General features: G+C 33.1%; 1 non-coding gene across 1 annotated transcript; it reads right to left on the bottom strand.

The window, feature by feature from the left end:
- Positions 1 to 1,607: 1,607 nt before the first annotated feature.
- On the bottom strand, positions 1,608 to 1,714 carry LOC112095546. Its single transcript, XR_002903924.1, has one exon. It is a non-coding gene; the product is annotated as a small nucleolar RNA R71 (small nucleolar RNA).
- Between the last annotated feature and the right edge of the window lie 13,006 nt (positions 1,715 to 14,720).

Raw genomic sequence — 14,720 nt, 5'->3', positions numbered from 1 at the left:
CTTCTCTTGTTTTTTCGTTTTCTATTTATTTATGGGGATGTGTTTCATGGCTGAAACTTTGTTCTTTATTTTTCTTTTGCAAACCATGAACTAAATTTATCTGTGGTTGAGTGATAAACAATCTTGATGGTTTATTGACTGAATATATGTGTTGCTGCATGTTTGCTGTAGTAGTTTGTTTTGATAGTATTTATTTTTATTCATTATTTCGGTTGATCACCCATTTACTGATACAAGTTAGGAGAGAGCCGCAAAAGGGCCTATCTTAATGAAACATATCAGAACAATACTTGATCTTAAATTGAGTTTCTCGGATTGAGTTTTACTTGAGTTCCAAAAGGGCCATGCTTGATTTAAGATTAGTGATGAACTAGACATAAGGATTCACCTTGTAGGGTAAATAGAACCTAAGCGTGTAATGTTATATCTTATGTTGGCATAGCAACTGATCATTGTTAGGTTGCATATAGATATAAGATATCCAACATGCGACGGCTGTGGATATATAAGGATTCGGCCTAGTGCTGTAGAAAATGTTGTAGCAACCGAACCAAACATTAAAAAAATAGTCAAGACCATTAAGAGAGTTTATTCACTCAACTGCTTTATATTCCCATTGATTTTATCCTTGAGATTGACGTGATAATTTACTTTATTGCATTTTATTTATTGTGTTTTTATTTTAATTAGTAAATTAGTTTCATCAATTGTTTATCTTACTTTAGACACAAAATCTGCACTGTTAAGATTGCTGTAGCAAGTCTAATAACATCAATCCATGTGGAGACGATCTTGAATACTCATCACTTTATTACTTGTTGTGTACACTTGCACATTGACACCAATAGCATTAGTATTTATACACCAACAAGTTTTTGGCGTCGTTGCCGGGGATTGATTGTTCATTGTGATTTGTGAAATTAGTTTTAACGGTGCTAATTTTTTATTTTATTTTAGTTTGTTTATTTTGTTGACATAGGTGATCTAGCAACCCTTGCATGCGCAAATATAAATCTGTTGAATTCCAGTTTGATTCAGAAATTGAAAGAATTGCAAGGAGATTAAGAAGAGAGCGTTGGGAATTACAAGCTGCTGTAGCAATGGATGATTTGTAAGATTTGAGAAACTTGAACCGTATAGAGGAGATACAACCAGTCGATGTACATGAAGGTTTGAATGGACATTGTGTTCAAAAGCAACCAGGGAACAACAACATTATTCACATGGCGAATGATAGAGATAGAACCATTCAAGACTACACAGTGTTGACTCCTCAAGCCATACGTCCAGGAATAGTTAAACCCGATGTTCAAGCTGAAAATTTTGAACTCAAACCCGTGATGTTTCAGATGCTTCAAACAGTGGGGCAATTTAATGGTTTGCCATCCGAAGATCCTCATTTACACCTTAAGTTATTTTTGGAAGTAAGTGATGCTTTCAAGATTGCTGGAGCATCGCAACAAGCGTTGAGACTCAGACTTTTCCCGTTTTCTTTGAGAGATCAAGCAAGAGCATGGTTGAATTCTCTACCACCAGATTCTATCACTACATGGAATGACTTGGCTGATAAATTTTTGATGAAATACTTCCCACCAACCAAGAATGCAAAACTGAGGAATGAGATTACATCTTTCCATCAACTTAAAGATGAGAGCTTGTATGATACATGTGAAAGATTTAAGGAGTTACTCAGAAGATGTCCTCATCATGGTATTCCTTACTGCATACAGTTGGAAACTTTCTATAATGGTCTCAAGCCAAGCACTAGATTGATGGTGGACGCTTCAGTAAATGGAGCCTTGTTATCTAAGTCTTACAATGAGGCTTATGAAATTTTGGAGAGGATAGCCAACAATAACTATCAGTGGCCATTAACCAGACAAGCTGCAGTGAGAGGAACAGCATGAGTCCATAACGTAGATGCCTTGACATCATTGCCAGCCCAAGTAACTTCATTAACAAAGATGATAAAGGCTATGACCACTGCTTCAACAACTGTTAACCAAATTTCTGATGTGTCATGCGTTTATTGTGGAAAAGGGCATTTATTTGACAATTGTCCTAGGAATCCAACTTCAGTCAATTATGTGGGGAGCTTCAATAGATAAAACCAGGACAATCCATATTCAAACACTTACAACCCTGAATGGAGACAGCACCCGAACTTTTCAAGGAGTTATCAGAACCAGACTGCTGCAGCATCCAGTGGACAGAACAAACTTGCTCAACCAGCTGGATTTTATCAGCAAAATCAAGAGAAAATAAGCATCAACAATGATCAACTCAGCTCTCTTGAAGGTTTAATTAAGGATTATATTGTGAATAATGAAACGGTGGTCCAAAGTCATGCTGCATATTTGAGAAACTTAGAAAATCAAATTGGACAGCTTGCTACAGCAGTAAGCAATAGACCTCAGGACAGTTTACGCAGTAACACAGAGAACCCAAGAAGAGAAGGGAAAGAGCACTGCAAAGTGATAAACTTGTGATCTGGAAAGGAGGCTGATAGTTCAGTTGGTATACCAAATAGAAGAATTGAGTCCAACCAAGGCCAAGAAGACACTCAAGTAGAGAAGAAGTCACAGTCTTCCACTTTTCAGAATGCAAATAAACATAATTCTGCTACAACATCTGCAGAAAGTTATGATCTAGCACCTGGTGGTGAGGAAGCTACAACACCAACAACAACAGAGCCGAGTAGAGCAAAAGAGAAGCAATCTGCACAACATGCTGCAGCACAACAGTTTAGACATCCACCACTATTTCCTCAAAGGTTTCAGAAGCAAAAACAAGACAAGCAGTTCAGCAAAATCTTGGGAGTGCTGAAACAACTACATATCAATATCCCTTTTGTGGAAGCTCTAGAGCAAATGCCAAATTATACAAAATTTTTTAAGGATATCTTGACAAAGAAAAGAAGACTTGGAGAATTTGAGATAGTTGCTCTAACACAAGAGTGCAACCGAATGCTTCAGAGTAAGATACCACAGAAGATGAAGAATCTAGGAAGCTTCACAATTCCATGATCCATAGGCACTGAATACAGTGGCAAAACACTTTGTGATCTGGGGGCTAGCATCAATCTCATGCCTTTATCAGTGTTTAAGTAATTGGGAGTTGGTGAATGTAGACCAACAACAGTGACTTTACAACTTGCTGACTGATCTCATGTCTATCCAGAAGGGAAGATTGAAGATGTGTTGGTGAATGTAGATAAATTTATTTTTCTGGTGGATTTCATTGTGCTAGACTTTGAGGCAGACAAAGAAGTGCCAATCATTTTAGGGAGACATTTCTTAGCCACGGGAAAGACTTTAATTAATGTTCAAAAAGGAGAATTAACCATGAGGGTAAATGACCAGCAAGTTACATTCAATGTGCTGGATGCCATGAAGAGTCTTGATGAGATTGAAGATTGTAATTTTATTAGTGTTGTGGACTTTATTGTAGCAGAGAGATTATACAGTTGTTGTAGTAAGGAAGAAATTAATGTTGTAACATTTGAAGAACTTGATGATGAAAATCATGAAGCAGCTAACATATCATGGTCGTGGGAGAAACAACCTTTCAGAATTGACAAGCAAATCCAGCAAAGGGGACTCACTCCAGACCAACAAGAATTCAAGGTTAATGGGCCGAGAGTGAAGTACTATATGAGAGATGATATGAACAACCTAAAGAATGATCGGTTCTTGAAGGATCCAGGTTGAGGAAACAAGAAAGGTCAGGCTGAAATACCTAAAATCAAGCGTTAATTGGGAGACAACCCAATAAGGGAAGTTGTTTCAAGTTTTTATGGCATTGAATTTAGCTTTTAAATTATTTAATTTGTCTTTTTATTATTTTAAGTGTGCATCTAATTTTTTATGTCTTTATGTTACATTGCAGCAAGTAAAAAAACAATGTGTGGGCAAAAAGAGCAGGAGGGAATTGTTGCAGCATCACTTACAGTATGACATAACAGAAGATTCTCAAACAACAGAGGCATTCTTGCTTTTACAGCAGCAAATGAATTGATCAGATTTTATGATAAGGAGCGTTTAAGAAGTGGATCAAAGAAGAAGTGACCCTTTACAACCTATGATGCAGCAGTGCTTCCAGCAACAGGGGAGTACCTCCCTACCTGCTAGTTTATTTTACTTCTTTCTATAAAACTTTTCTTTCATTTAGTTTTAATTTTCTAATTCATTCTACATGTTCTTTTATTTAGTGTATGCATGTCTGATTTATGTGGTTTTGTTTTGTGTGCTTGTGAGGACACAACACCACTCAAGTTTGGGGGGGTTGTGTTTCTGAGTGCATGTGTTTATGTTTGTGTTGTGTGTTGTGTGAAGCTCTGTTATCTAATATTTTTGTATGGATTTGAAAACCTAATGAAGATAAATTGAGTGTTATTCAGTATTTATGAGAATGCCAAGTAGAGATAGTTATAGATAGAGGTTGAATTTCTGTCCCGACACTTAGACTTTGGTTCAGTTTTATGAGAATGCTATAGAGAGCGAGGAAAACCAAAAAAAGAGTAGAAAATATCTCAAGTTTAGGGGAAAATTTTTGTTGGATTGTGCCTGTTATGAAATAAATTCTGCTCCAATAGTTTAAGTTGTTGAGTAACCAAGGTTGAGTTTACACCCCATATGCAAACTTGAGTCCAAAGGCAACAAGAGTTATGAGCTGTGCTGCAGCAATTATATATATATAAAAAAAGCAAAAAGCAAAGCAAAAAAAAAAAAATTGTGATGAAGGAATAAAAAATAAAGAGGTCCGCTACCTAAGATACTGAGTAACATGATCTGTTCATGAGCCTCATGTTCAGCCTTGAGTCAAAGGCGTCCAAAGGTAAGACCTAGATATAACATCCTAAATGCGTTGCTGTAGCAACTCTGACATGTAATTTGAATGAGTAATTGGGTGTCGTCATTGCAAGTGATAGACATTCACATGAAAGCTCAATGTTGCATTGAAGGGTTTAACTGAAAAAAATTTTTTTTATTACTGTTGTAGCACAGTTTGAGTATATTTTTGATTTCTGCTCCCCCAAATGTGAATATATTTGTGTTCTACCTTTGAATTATATGCAATGTTTCTGTAATGTTGTAGCACCTCTGGAATTTGATCTATTTTGCGTGATTAAGAATGTGATCTGAGGGTGGAAAAATTCTTGCAAATTTGATGATAGAGCTAAGTTATTTGTTGCATGACTGTGTGATTGAAGTGTTAGCGTTGTTGTCATTACTTGAGGACAAGTAATGGTTTAAGTTTGGGGGTGTGATAACTCTATGAAATGAGAGTTATCATAGCACTTTTAGACTTAAATTAATATTACTTAGAGAGTAAATGATGTGTTTCTATTGTATTTTTGTTACATTTTGCATAAATATTCATTTTAGTTTAGTCTTAATGAGTTTTGCTTAATTTAAAGTAATTCGTGCTTAAATTGTGTACATAATTGTAGGTTTCCAGAAGCTTATAATTCATAGAATGAATGTTGATACAATAGGCTTGTAAAAATGAGGAAAAACTTAGCTGCAAAAGAATTGAAACAAGTACACATCATAAGGAATTGCGATCTACAGTTTCCTAATCTGACTAATGCGTGCCCTAGGATTCCGTTTACCCTAATTTTCAATTATAAAAGAAGTACACATCATAAGGAATAGGAAAGCCGTCACCCAAGGAGAAAAACACAAAGAAACAAAAGAAAAACAAGATTCAAGAGAGAGATTAAGGGCTGCACAAGAGGAGAATTTGCAGAAATCAATTGATCAATCATTCTTATTCTTCTCTTGTTTTCTCGTTTTCTATTTATTTATGGGGATGTGTTTCATGGCTGAAACTTTGTTTTTTATTTTTCTTTTGCAAATCATGAACTAAATTTATTTGTGGTTGAGTGATAAACAATCTTGATGGTTTATTGACTGAATATATGTGTTGCTGCATGTTTGCTGTAGCAGTTTGTTTTGATAGTATTTATTTTTATTCATTATTTCGGTTGATCACCTATTTAATGATACAAGTTAGGAGAGAACCGCAAAAGGGCCTATCTTAGTGGAACATATAAGAACAATACTTGATCTTAAATTAAGTTTCCCGAATTGAGTTTTACTTGAGTCCCAAAAGGGACATGCTTGATTTAAGATTAGTGATGAACTAAACATAAAGATTCACCTTGTAGGGTAAATAGCAACTGATCACTGTTAGGTTGCATATAGATATAAGATATCCAACATGCGACGGCTGAGGATACATAAGGATTCTGCCTAGTGCTGTAGAAAATGTTGTAGCAATCGAACCAAACATTTAAAAAATAGTCAAGACCATTAAAAGAGTTTATTCACTAAACTACTTTATATTCCCATTGATTTTATCCTTGAGATTGACGTGATATTTACTTTGTTGCATTTTATTTATTGTGTTTTTATTTTAATTAGTAAATTAAGTTCATCAATTGTTTATCTTAATTTAGACACAAAATCTGCACTGTTAAGATTGCTGTAGCAAGTCTAATAACATCAATCCCTGTGGAGACGATCTTGAATATTCATCACTTTATTACTTGTTGTGTATACTTGCACATTGACACCAATAGCATTAGTATTTATACACCAACATATACCATAAAAATATATCTTATTTTTAAGAATAAGATTATCAAATAAGATAGATAATTATGAATAGGAGTAATAATAAGGTAAAGCCTAAATATTAGTTTTCCCATAATATAGGGCAAAACTATGTTGGCACATAGGTGTGTTACCCCTTTTTTGTCTTTTTCTAAGTCAACTATAATGGAGTCTTGATATTTGTTATAAAAACAAAAAAGCCAAGGACTTTTAAATTTTGACACATTTCTCTTTTACCTACAAATTTTCAATTACAGTGATGTCTCTAGAAGCCAAGACCTCTAGAAGTCAAGACCTATGTCACAAGCACCTTTTGAATATATCAGCATGAACACAATACTCCAACATCACAAAATTGTCAAATTTGGACAATACAAAAGTCCTTGTTCAAGCAAACAAAAATGATTTTGCAGATTTTTAAACTAACACTTTGTTATTATTAGTAAACTAATATATTTTCATCATATATTCAAATAATTGATACTATGTTAAATAAATGTTATATTTCAAAAAAATAATAAAACATTAACTACATAGAATATGAAATTAAATTCATTTTCATATTTTGTACATTTCATCTACTTGAGATAGTAAAACCTCTTGTTCTTAAAAAAAAAAGGATACGGAGTTTGAACCCTGCTTAAATGGGTGAGAGAAAATTGATTACAGTTATGATAAATTAAAAAAAATTGTATTTATATTTATCGTCAATTACAGTTATTAAATAATAAATATAGTTTAACTATATATTAAATTAATTAATTCATTAATTACTAAGAAAATTAATTAATTTAAATACATATATTTTATAAATGTAAAAATAAATCATTTAACTCGAAATCTATTTTAATAGTGTAAAAAATTTAAAATATTATCGATTTATATGTCAAAATTTAAACCATAGGATCAAGCAACCAATGATGCAGAGGATGGAGGGATGAGATTAATGGAAACCTCATTCGATTTGCAAATAAGATATGCAGGTTCAACAAAAGAGCTAGTTTGAAGATTTTGGAATCAAATGACAACCCAAATAAGCTATACTATTGTTGTACGGGCAGTAAACATGGTTGTGGTTATTTCAAGTTCTAGATGCCATCCTTAAATGACTTCAATCGAGGTGAAATATTTAAAGGTGTAGGAACATGTCATGCAAATTATGAGTTGCTACTGATTATGTAAAAAATTTGAAGGAATCGAAATCACACATGCAAGATACACGTAACAATGAGGGCAAAGGCAGTGGTATTAAGATAATTTTGTTCTTGAACTTCTTTTTTTTTCATTTTTATTGTTGTACTTTTAATAATGGGTGTAGTTATAGTTGCAACATAAGCATTATGCAACCAATGCATGTACTTGTACCTAAAGTACCTAATGAACAAGTACTGCCATGAAGATGAATCAATTGATCTTTTTGTAACTTGTTGTGTATGAATGCAAAGAATTTCAGCTTATTATGACTTGTGTGTATGACTGTTTAAAGGAAAAAAATCAATTACAAATTGTGTTTTATTAGCTCATTGTCCAGACTAAGCCTCCATTATGTGAATCACTTGAATTTCATCTCAACATCAATAGATTATTGAAATAATAAGTATTGGGTATAAATACTAATGCTATTGGTGTCAATGTGCAAGTGTACACAACAAGTAATAAAGTGATGAGTATTCAAGATAGTCTCCACAGGGATTGATGTTATCAGATTTGTTACAACAATATTAACAGTGCAGATTTTGTTGTAAATTAAGATAAAACAATTAATGAAATTAATATACTAATTAAAATAAAACGCAATAATTAAAATGCAACAAAGTAAATTATCACGTCAAGCTTAAGGATAAAACCAATGGGAATATAGAGTAGTTGAGTGAATAAACTCTCCTAATGGTCTTGACTATTTTTTAATGGCTGGCTCGGTTGCTGCAGTATCTACTACAGCACTGGGCAGAATCCTTATGCATCCTTAGCCGTCACATGTTGGATATCTTATATCTATATGCTATCTAACAGTAATAAATTATTATGCCAACATAAGATATAGCATTACACGCTTAAGTTCTATTTACCCTACAAGGTGAATCTCTATGTCTAGTTCATCACTAATTTTAGATTAAGTATGATCCTTTTGGGATAAGTTAAACTCAATCCAAAAAACTCAATCTAAAACCAAGTATTACTCTGATATGTTCCCCTAAGATATGTCATTTTGCAGCTCTCTCCTAACTTGTATCATTAAATGAGTGATCAATCGAAATAATGAATAAACATAAATACTATCAAAACAAACTGCTACACCAAACATGCAGCAACACATATATTCAGTCAATAAACCATCAAGATTGTTTATCACTCAACCACAGATAAATTTAGTTCATGGTTTGCAAAAGAAAAATAAAGAACAAAGTTTCAGCCATGAAACACATCCCCATAAATAAATATAAAACGAGTAAACAAGAGAAGAATAAGAATGATTGATTAATTGATTTCTGCAAATTCTCCTCTTGTGCTAACTAACTAAAATGATTATTTATGCAAAATGAAACAAAAATGCAATAGAAACACATAATTTACTCTCTAAGTGATCTTGATTTAAAGCCTAGAATTGCCATAATAACTCTCATTTCATAGAGTTATCAATAAGCAATAACAAAATCCATTCCTAATGTATGATCAGAGACTTGTGAAACCAAATCCATGTAAAATAAGTTCCAATCAATTGTTTACTGGGTAGTCAATTTCAGTAAAAAAAGTCTCTAACTATTTAAACCAAAGAAGCAATTATAAAGCACAATTGCATATTTGACAAACCAAGACACTTCAAAATAAACTATTATTTCACTAGCTCACTGTCCAAACTAAGCCTCTATTCTATAAATCAATTGAACTTCATCTCAACATCAGCAGATTATTAAAATAATAAGAAATAACAATAGAATCCATTCTTAATGTATGAGCAGAAACAATAGGCAACAACAATAAATTTAAATCAAACTATAATATAATTGGCATTCTAGCAAAAATTGACTTTGAACATTCATTTTCTTAGACAATAACACACCCAACCCTTACAATTGACATAAGTACACCATATAAATATGCAATAAAGCAACTATCTATCATAATAGGTTGCTGTAATTAAGTCAAGAAAGACATATAGGACCTATTTTTTGGCATTAGTATAAAAGTTTCTACATTTCAACAAAATATCAATAAAAAGAACTCAAACTTATATGTTAAGTGAACAAGAGATGATACACCATCTTTTGATACTTGGGTATTGCAAAAGTGTTGCATCATCTGATCTCTGTAAAAAAAAAAAAAAAAGAATATGGGGTTAGATAACATGCTTTCTCTTCTCATATATTCTTAGCTCTATGTTCTTAAATTTGCCGGATGCTTTAAGTTTAATGACAATAGAACTACAAAATTAAGATTGTTTATTCACTACAGATATTTCCAACATTAATATTACCATTATCATGGGCAGATGACTGTGTTTGGCTCATTATATTTCTTATATTTGAACTAGTCTGAGCAATTGGTGCCTCACAAAATAAAAATTATTAATTATTTCAGTGATCAGGTGTAATTTTATGTTAAAATTAAGATTAATTTTAATAAATTGTTTTACCTTTTCCATAATTTTTTTTTGCTCATAATCACTAGTTGTCCTTAGGTGGGTCCTCTTATTATGTCCTCACTAGTCATAGTGAAAGCACCTTACATTTAAGCTTCTCTAGAAGGTTGAAGATTCACCATTTTCTTTCCTTCTATTAGTTTGAGGTCTGTCAATTGTCTTTATAGTTGTTGGTGGCTGCAAATTGTCATAAAGTATGAGTGGGCACTTTTTCTCATCAAGAGTTGGTTTAAATTGATGTTTGTAAGTCTCAATGAAAGCTGCCTTTTTAAGATATGGATGTATATAGTCTTCCACATGATACCTCTTTGTATATATGCAACAGAGGGCATGTTTGCAAGAAAGTCCAGAAATACACCATTCACCATAGTCACATTTCTTCCTCAACAGATCAAAAACAGTGATTTTTGTCATGTCTTCGAGTATCTCGAATGTCTCATTATGCCCAAAGATGACAGAGAGTGACTTTGCTTCTACTATTCTCTCAATAATCTTCCTTATCACAACTTATGAAAGCTCACAATTCCATTCAAGGGCTGCCTCGTGCCTTTTATAAATCAACTGCATGGTTTTCCTTTGTATTTCCCCAGACATCCTTACAATTGGCAAACCTCTGAAATTGTTGATCCAATTGTTGAAGGATTCAATCATGTTATTAGTAACATGGCTGCATTTGGTGTGAGGGAGGAACAAACGATTTGCCTAACATGCAATGGGAATTTTCATCAACCATTCATAGCCATCCGGAGTTATAGTCTTTAGTTCTTCCATGTGGGAATTAAAGTCAGCAGCGTTAGAACTCCTACATGCTCTCCATAACACTTTCTTCAGTAACAAGTCGGGAAACTTGTTCTTAAAGTTTGCATAAATGTATCTATAGTAGTATCTCTTTATTGATAAAGGGAACACTCTATCCAAGGCATTGAGGACATCCTTTTGTCTATCACTCATAAAATATAAACTTTCACCACCATTACAACCCACTTGATCATATAGTTTCTCCATAAAATACTATCATTACTCATTATTCTTAGACTCAACCACACATATAGCTAAAGGATAAATCTCATTATTTGCGTCAATGCTCACAGTTGTTAGGAGTACACTTTTGTATAGTCCTTTTAAGTGACAATTGTTACCCCAAATTAATGGCATGCACTTTTAATTAAATCCCTTTTCTACTACTATCTATATATACACAAGAAGAACCTCTTAAATGTGGGAAATTGAGCACTACCAAGCCAATCCTTCCAAGAGAGATAATGGAATTAGGATTGAAATTTAATAAGGCATGCATATATCTAAACAATTTACTGTAACTAGTCTTGTGGTCTTCACCGAGTAACTTAAGTGCTTTCCTTTTAGCCTTATATAGCATTTGATTGTTGCATTCAATTCTATAACTCTGCATCAAAGCAGCCACAATAACAGAAATTTTCAAGTCAGGATTCGCTTTGAATAGATGCAGATATGTGGCTACTATCCAATCTAAAGTTGCTCCATAATTGTCATCAACTCTAGGACAGGTGTGCCATGGGCAGTAAGTCTTAATTTGGAACGACCTTCGGTTCTAATTAGGACTTGCATGGATTCTCCAAGTGTAATTTGGTGCTGCACACGCACATGTTACTCTTATCTTCTCATTTTCAACCTCTTCAGTCTGAATCCATTCCTAATTGCGAACGCCTTCAAAACTTTTTTAAAATCCCACACATTGACAAACAATTGTCATGATCTCAATACTATCTCATAGCCAACAGAACTAAACTCAAAACCACCAGCACTCTTTTCATATCTATTACAAGCTTGTTCTTTGAAAATATCATCATATAACTCATCTCTACTATCATCCCCAGATTCGTAGTCTTCAAGATCATCACAGTTGTTACCTTAATCTCTAAAAGCATCATCTAGATCAGAGCCATCTGGGTCAAAACCACCTAGATCAGAGCCATCAGCATTATAATCATATTCAAATTCATCTAAAAATGCCTTAGAATAATTTTCCTTCTCTCCGTTTCCAATTTCCACATCATTGTTCAATTGTTGTGTGCACTTATCTGCTAAGGTTTCATTTTCATTCAAATTTAGGACTACCTCTGTTTGTGTTTCACTTGGTTGGACCATTGAAGAAAAAGATGGTAAAAAGTCTTCATCAAGTGTGACCATAAATCTTGCCCAACTATACCCCTTTACTCTGAGTTGTTCAAATGCCCCTAGCAAGTCTTTATTAGTTAGTAATGTTTGCTGCTCAGTCTGCCATGGAAACATCACTGGAACCCTTATCCCATTCGCATCCCTAATAGGGTGACCCCAACAAACATCCCTACTATCAACCTATATTTTATGCAGGCTATAGTGATCTAGAATAACAAGACCAATTGCAAAAACTTCACCATCTATCATTGCCTCAATGTCAAAGTATACTAAGCTTCATAAACAATGACAAAAGTAATTAGCCTTAATCAATGCCATTTACTTCATCAACAATCTTAAAAATAACTTCACACAAAAAATCAGAAAATGCATGAGCTATGACTTTATTCAGTTGATGAGTGAATTATTATTATTTGTGAATAATTATTAAAAAATATAAAAGATGTACCTAAAACTAGATGTATGTTATAGTATGTGTTGGTGTAACAATCATTATGGATCAAATGATCAAGTTGATAAAGAGTAACACATTGTCAGTACTAGATTGATAACAATATATGTAGTTCCTAAATTAATGGGCAAAGTGCATAACAATGCGATGTGTATGTAAAACTATAAAAAGATGCAAAGTGGAAGAAAGACAGTAGAACAAGGATGTTGAAATAGACTAAAATACATAGATACCCTATTTTAAAACAGGTTGAATCATAAAAGGATAAATTTATGAACAAACAATGCATGTCTTTATCTTCCCCCTGTACCCAAGTATCAATCTATTGAGAAACAAGTTTACTGTAACCTCTATAACTAATTTTTGACGAATATCTTAAGTACAACTTACAAAAGATAGTAGCCAATCATCATTTTATTAGCATGACCTATAAACTATTACCGAAAACAAAAAATAAGAAAAAATTCACTAACCATTCTCGGTAGTAACAACTTTGCATTTCCAGCAACAAGTTTTTTTTTTTTTAATATGAAGAGCAGAGCAAGTCAAATTTAGCAGGCACTCAGATCCTCACTTTCTTATCTCTTAAAAAATCAAATGTTTTTTGTATTTTACCCAAAATTTTATAGTGATTTTCAACTTATTTCGATAACTATTTCAAATTTTCAGAACGCTATACAATCTTCTCAATTAATTGAAGCACAACCTAGCATCCTATTGAACAAAATGCAAGACGAAAATTAACCCAAAATTAAGCTTCAAGTTTCAATGGAAATACACACCTTATGCTCTTCAATGATTGACTGCTTAGACGTTGGCCGCCGACATAATTTACTTCTTAACATGCTTAATCGCAGAGAGGTTATTTCTCACTATATCACAAGTTCATTTGAGCTGAATCAAGTGGGTATTATATATTTTCAAGTGAAGTCGATGAGAAGAAGTGGAGATGGGTTGCTCCCCCCTTAGTTTTCACATGGTTCCATGCTTTGTATTCAAAGTGCATAGTGATTTTTCATTTACTCACTGTGCGTTCTGGTGCATAGTGACTTGTTTAATCGGTCAATAAATTCTTTATAGTTTAAAAAATTTAAATTATTGCAATTACATTTTTACCCTTAACTACCAAACGGCACTCTAACACTTATATACCTTCAAAGGTGCTATATGTCAATATATGCAAGCATTCTCTCTAAGTGTAGCAGGTGCAAATCTCAGGGGAGGTATCCAAAAATTATCCTTTGAAAAAGGCAAAAAATAGGGTGCCAAACATAGCTGGACTCTTAAAATATATAAATAACTTAAACTATTTTAGTATCATAAAAAAATTATTACTTATACTAATTAACAAATAGATACTTAAAAATTGATAACTATCTAAATATGAAGCATTGAAGCCTGAAAAGCTGCTTAATTTGTTTAATGCTAAAACCGCTACTACCTGTTACATCCTAATATAGTTGATATGCTAATTACAAATAAGTTGTCAAACTAGTTAGGGCCCAAATATTAGAGCCATTGAAATTAGTGCATTACTCCAAATATAATTAGAGTCAGACATAATTGCAAGCACAAGCAGACCCACTCAGGGCCTTGAAATTGCCTTAAATGAAAATTGTAAGCCCCTTTTGTGTTTTCAAATTTCAAAGTGTGAAACTGTTAAGATCCAACAAAATTCCTCGACATCCCCCAATTTCAAATATGCTTTAGTCAAGAGGCCTCTTTTCACATAAACTTAAAGTTAAGCCTTAATCTTTAACTACACCCCTGTATGATTGTCTGATCGATCATTGCCGGTATTAATTTTTTTAGTAAAGTTCCATTATTGATTTAAAATAAGACAGCTTTTTTC

Source organism: Citrus clementina, unplaced genomic scaffold (genome assembly GCF_000493195.1).
Source record: "Citrus clementina cultivar Clemenules unplaced genomic scaffold, Citrus_clementina_v1.0 scaffold_9, whole genome shotgun sequence".
NCBI lineage: Eukaryota > Viridiplantae > Streptophyta > Magnoliopsida > Sapindales > Rutaceae > Citrus > Citrus x clementina.
Note: the sequence above shows the minus strand (reverse complement) of the source record. Positions and strands in the feature narration are given on the sequence as shown.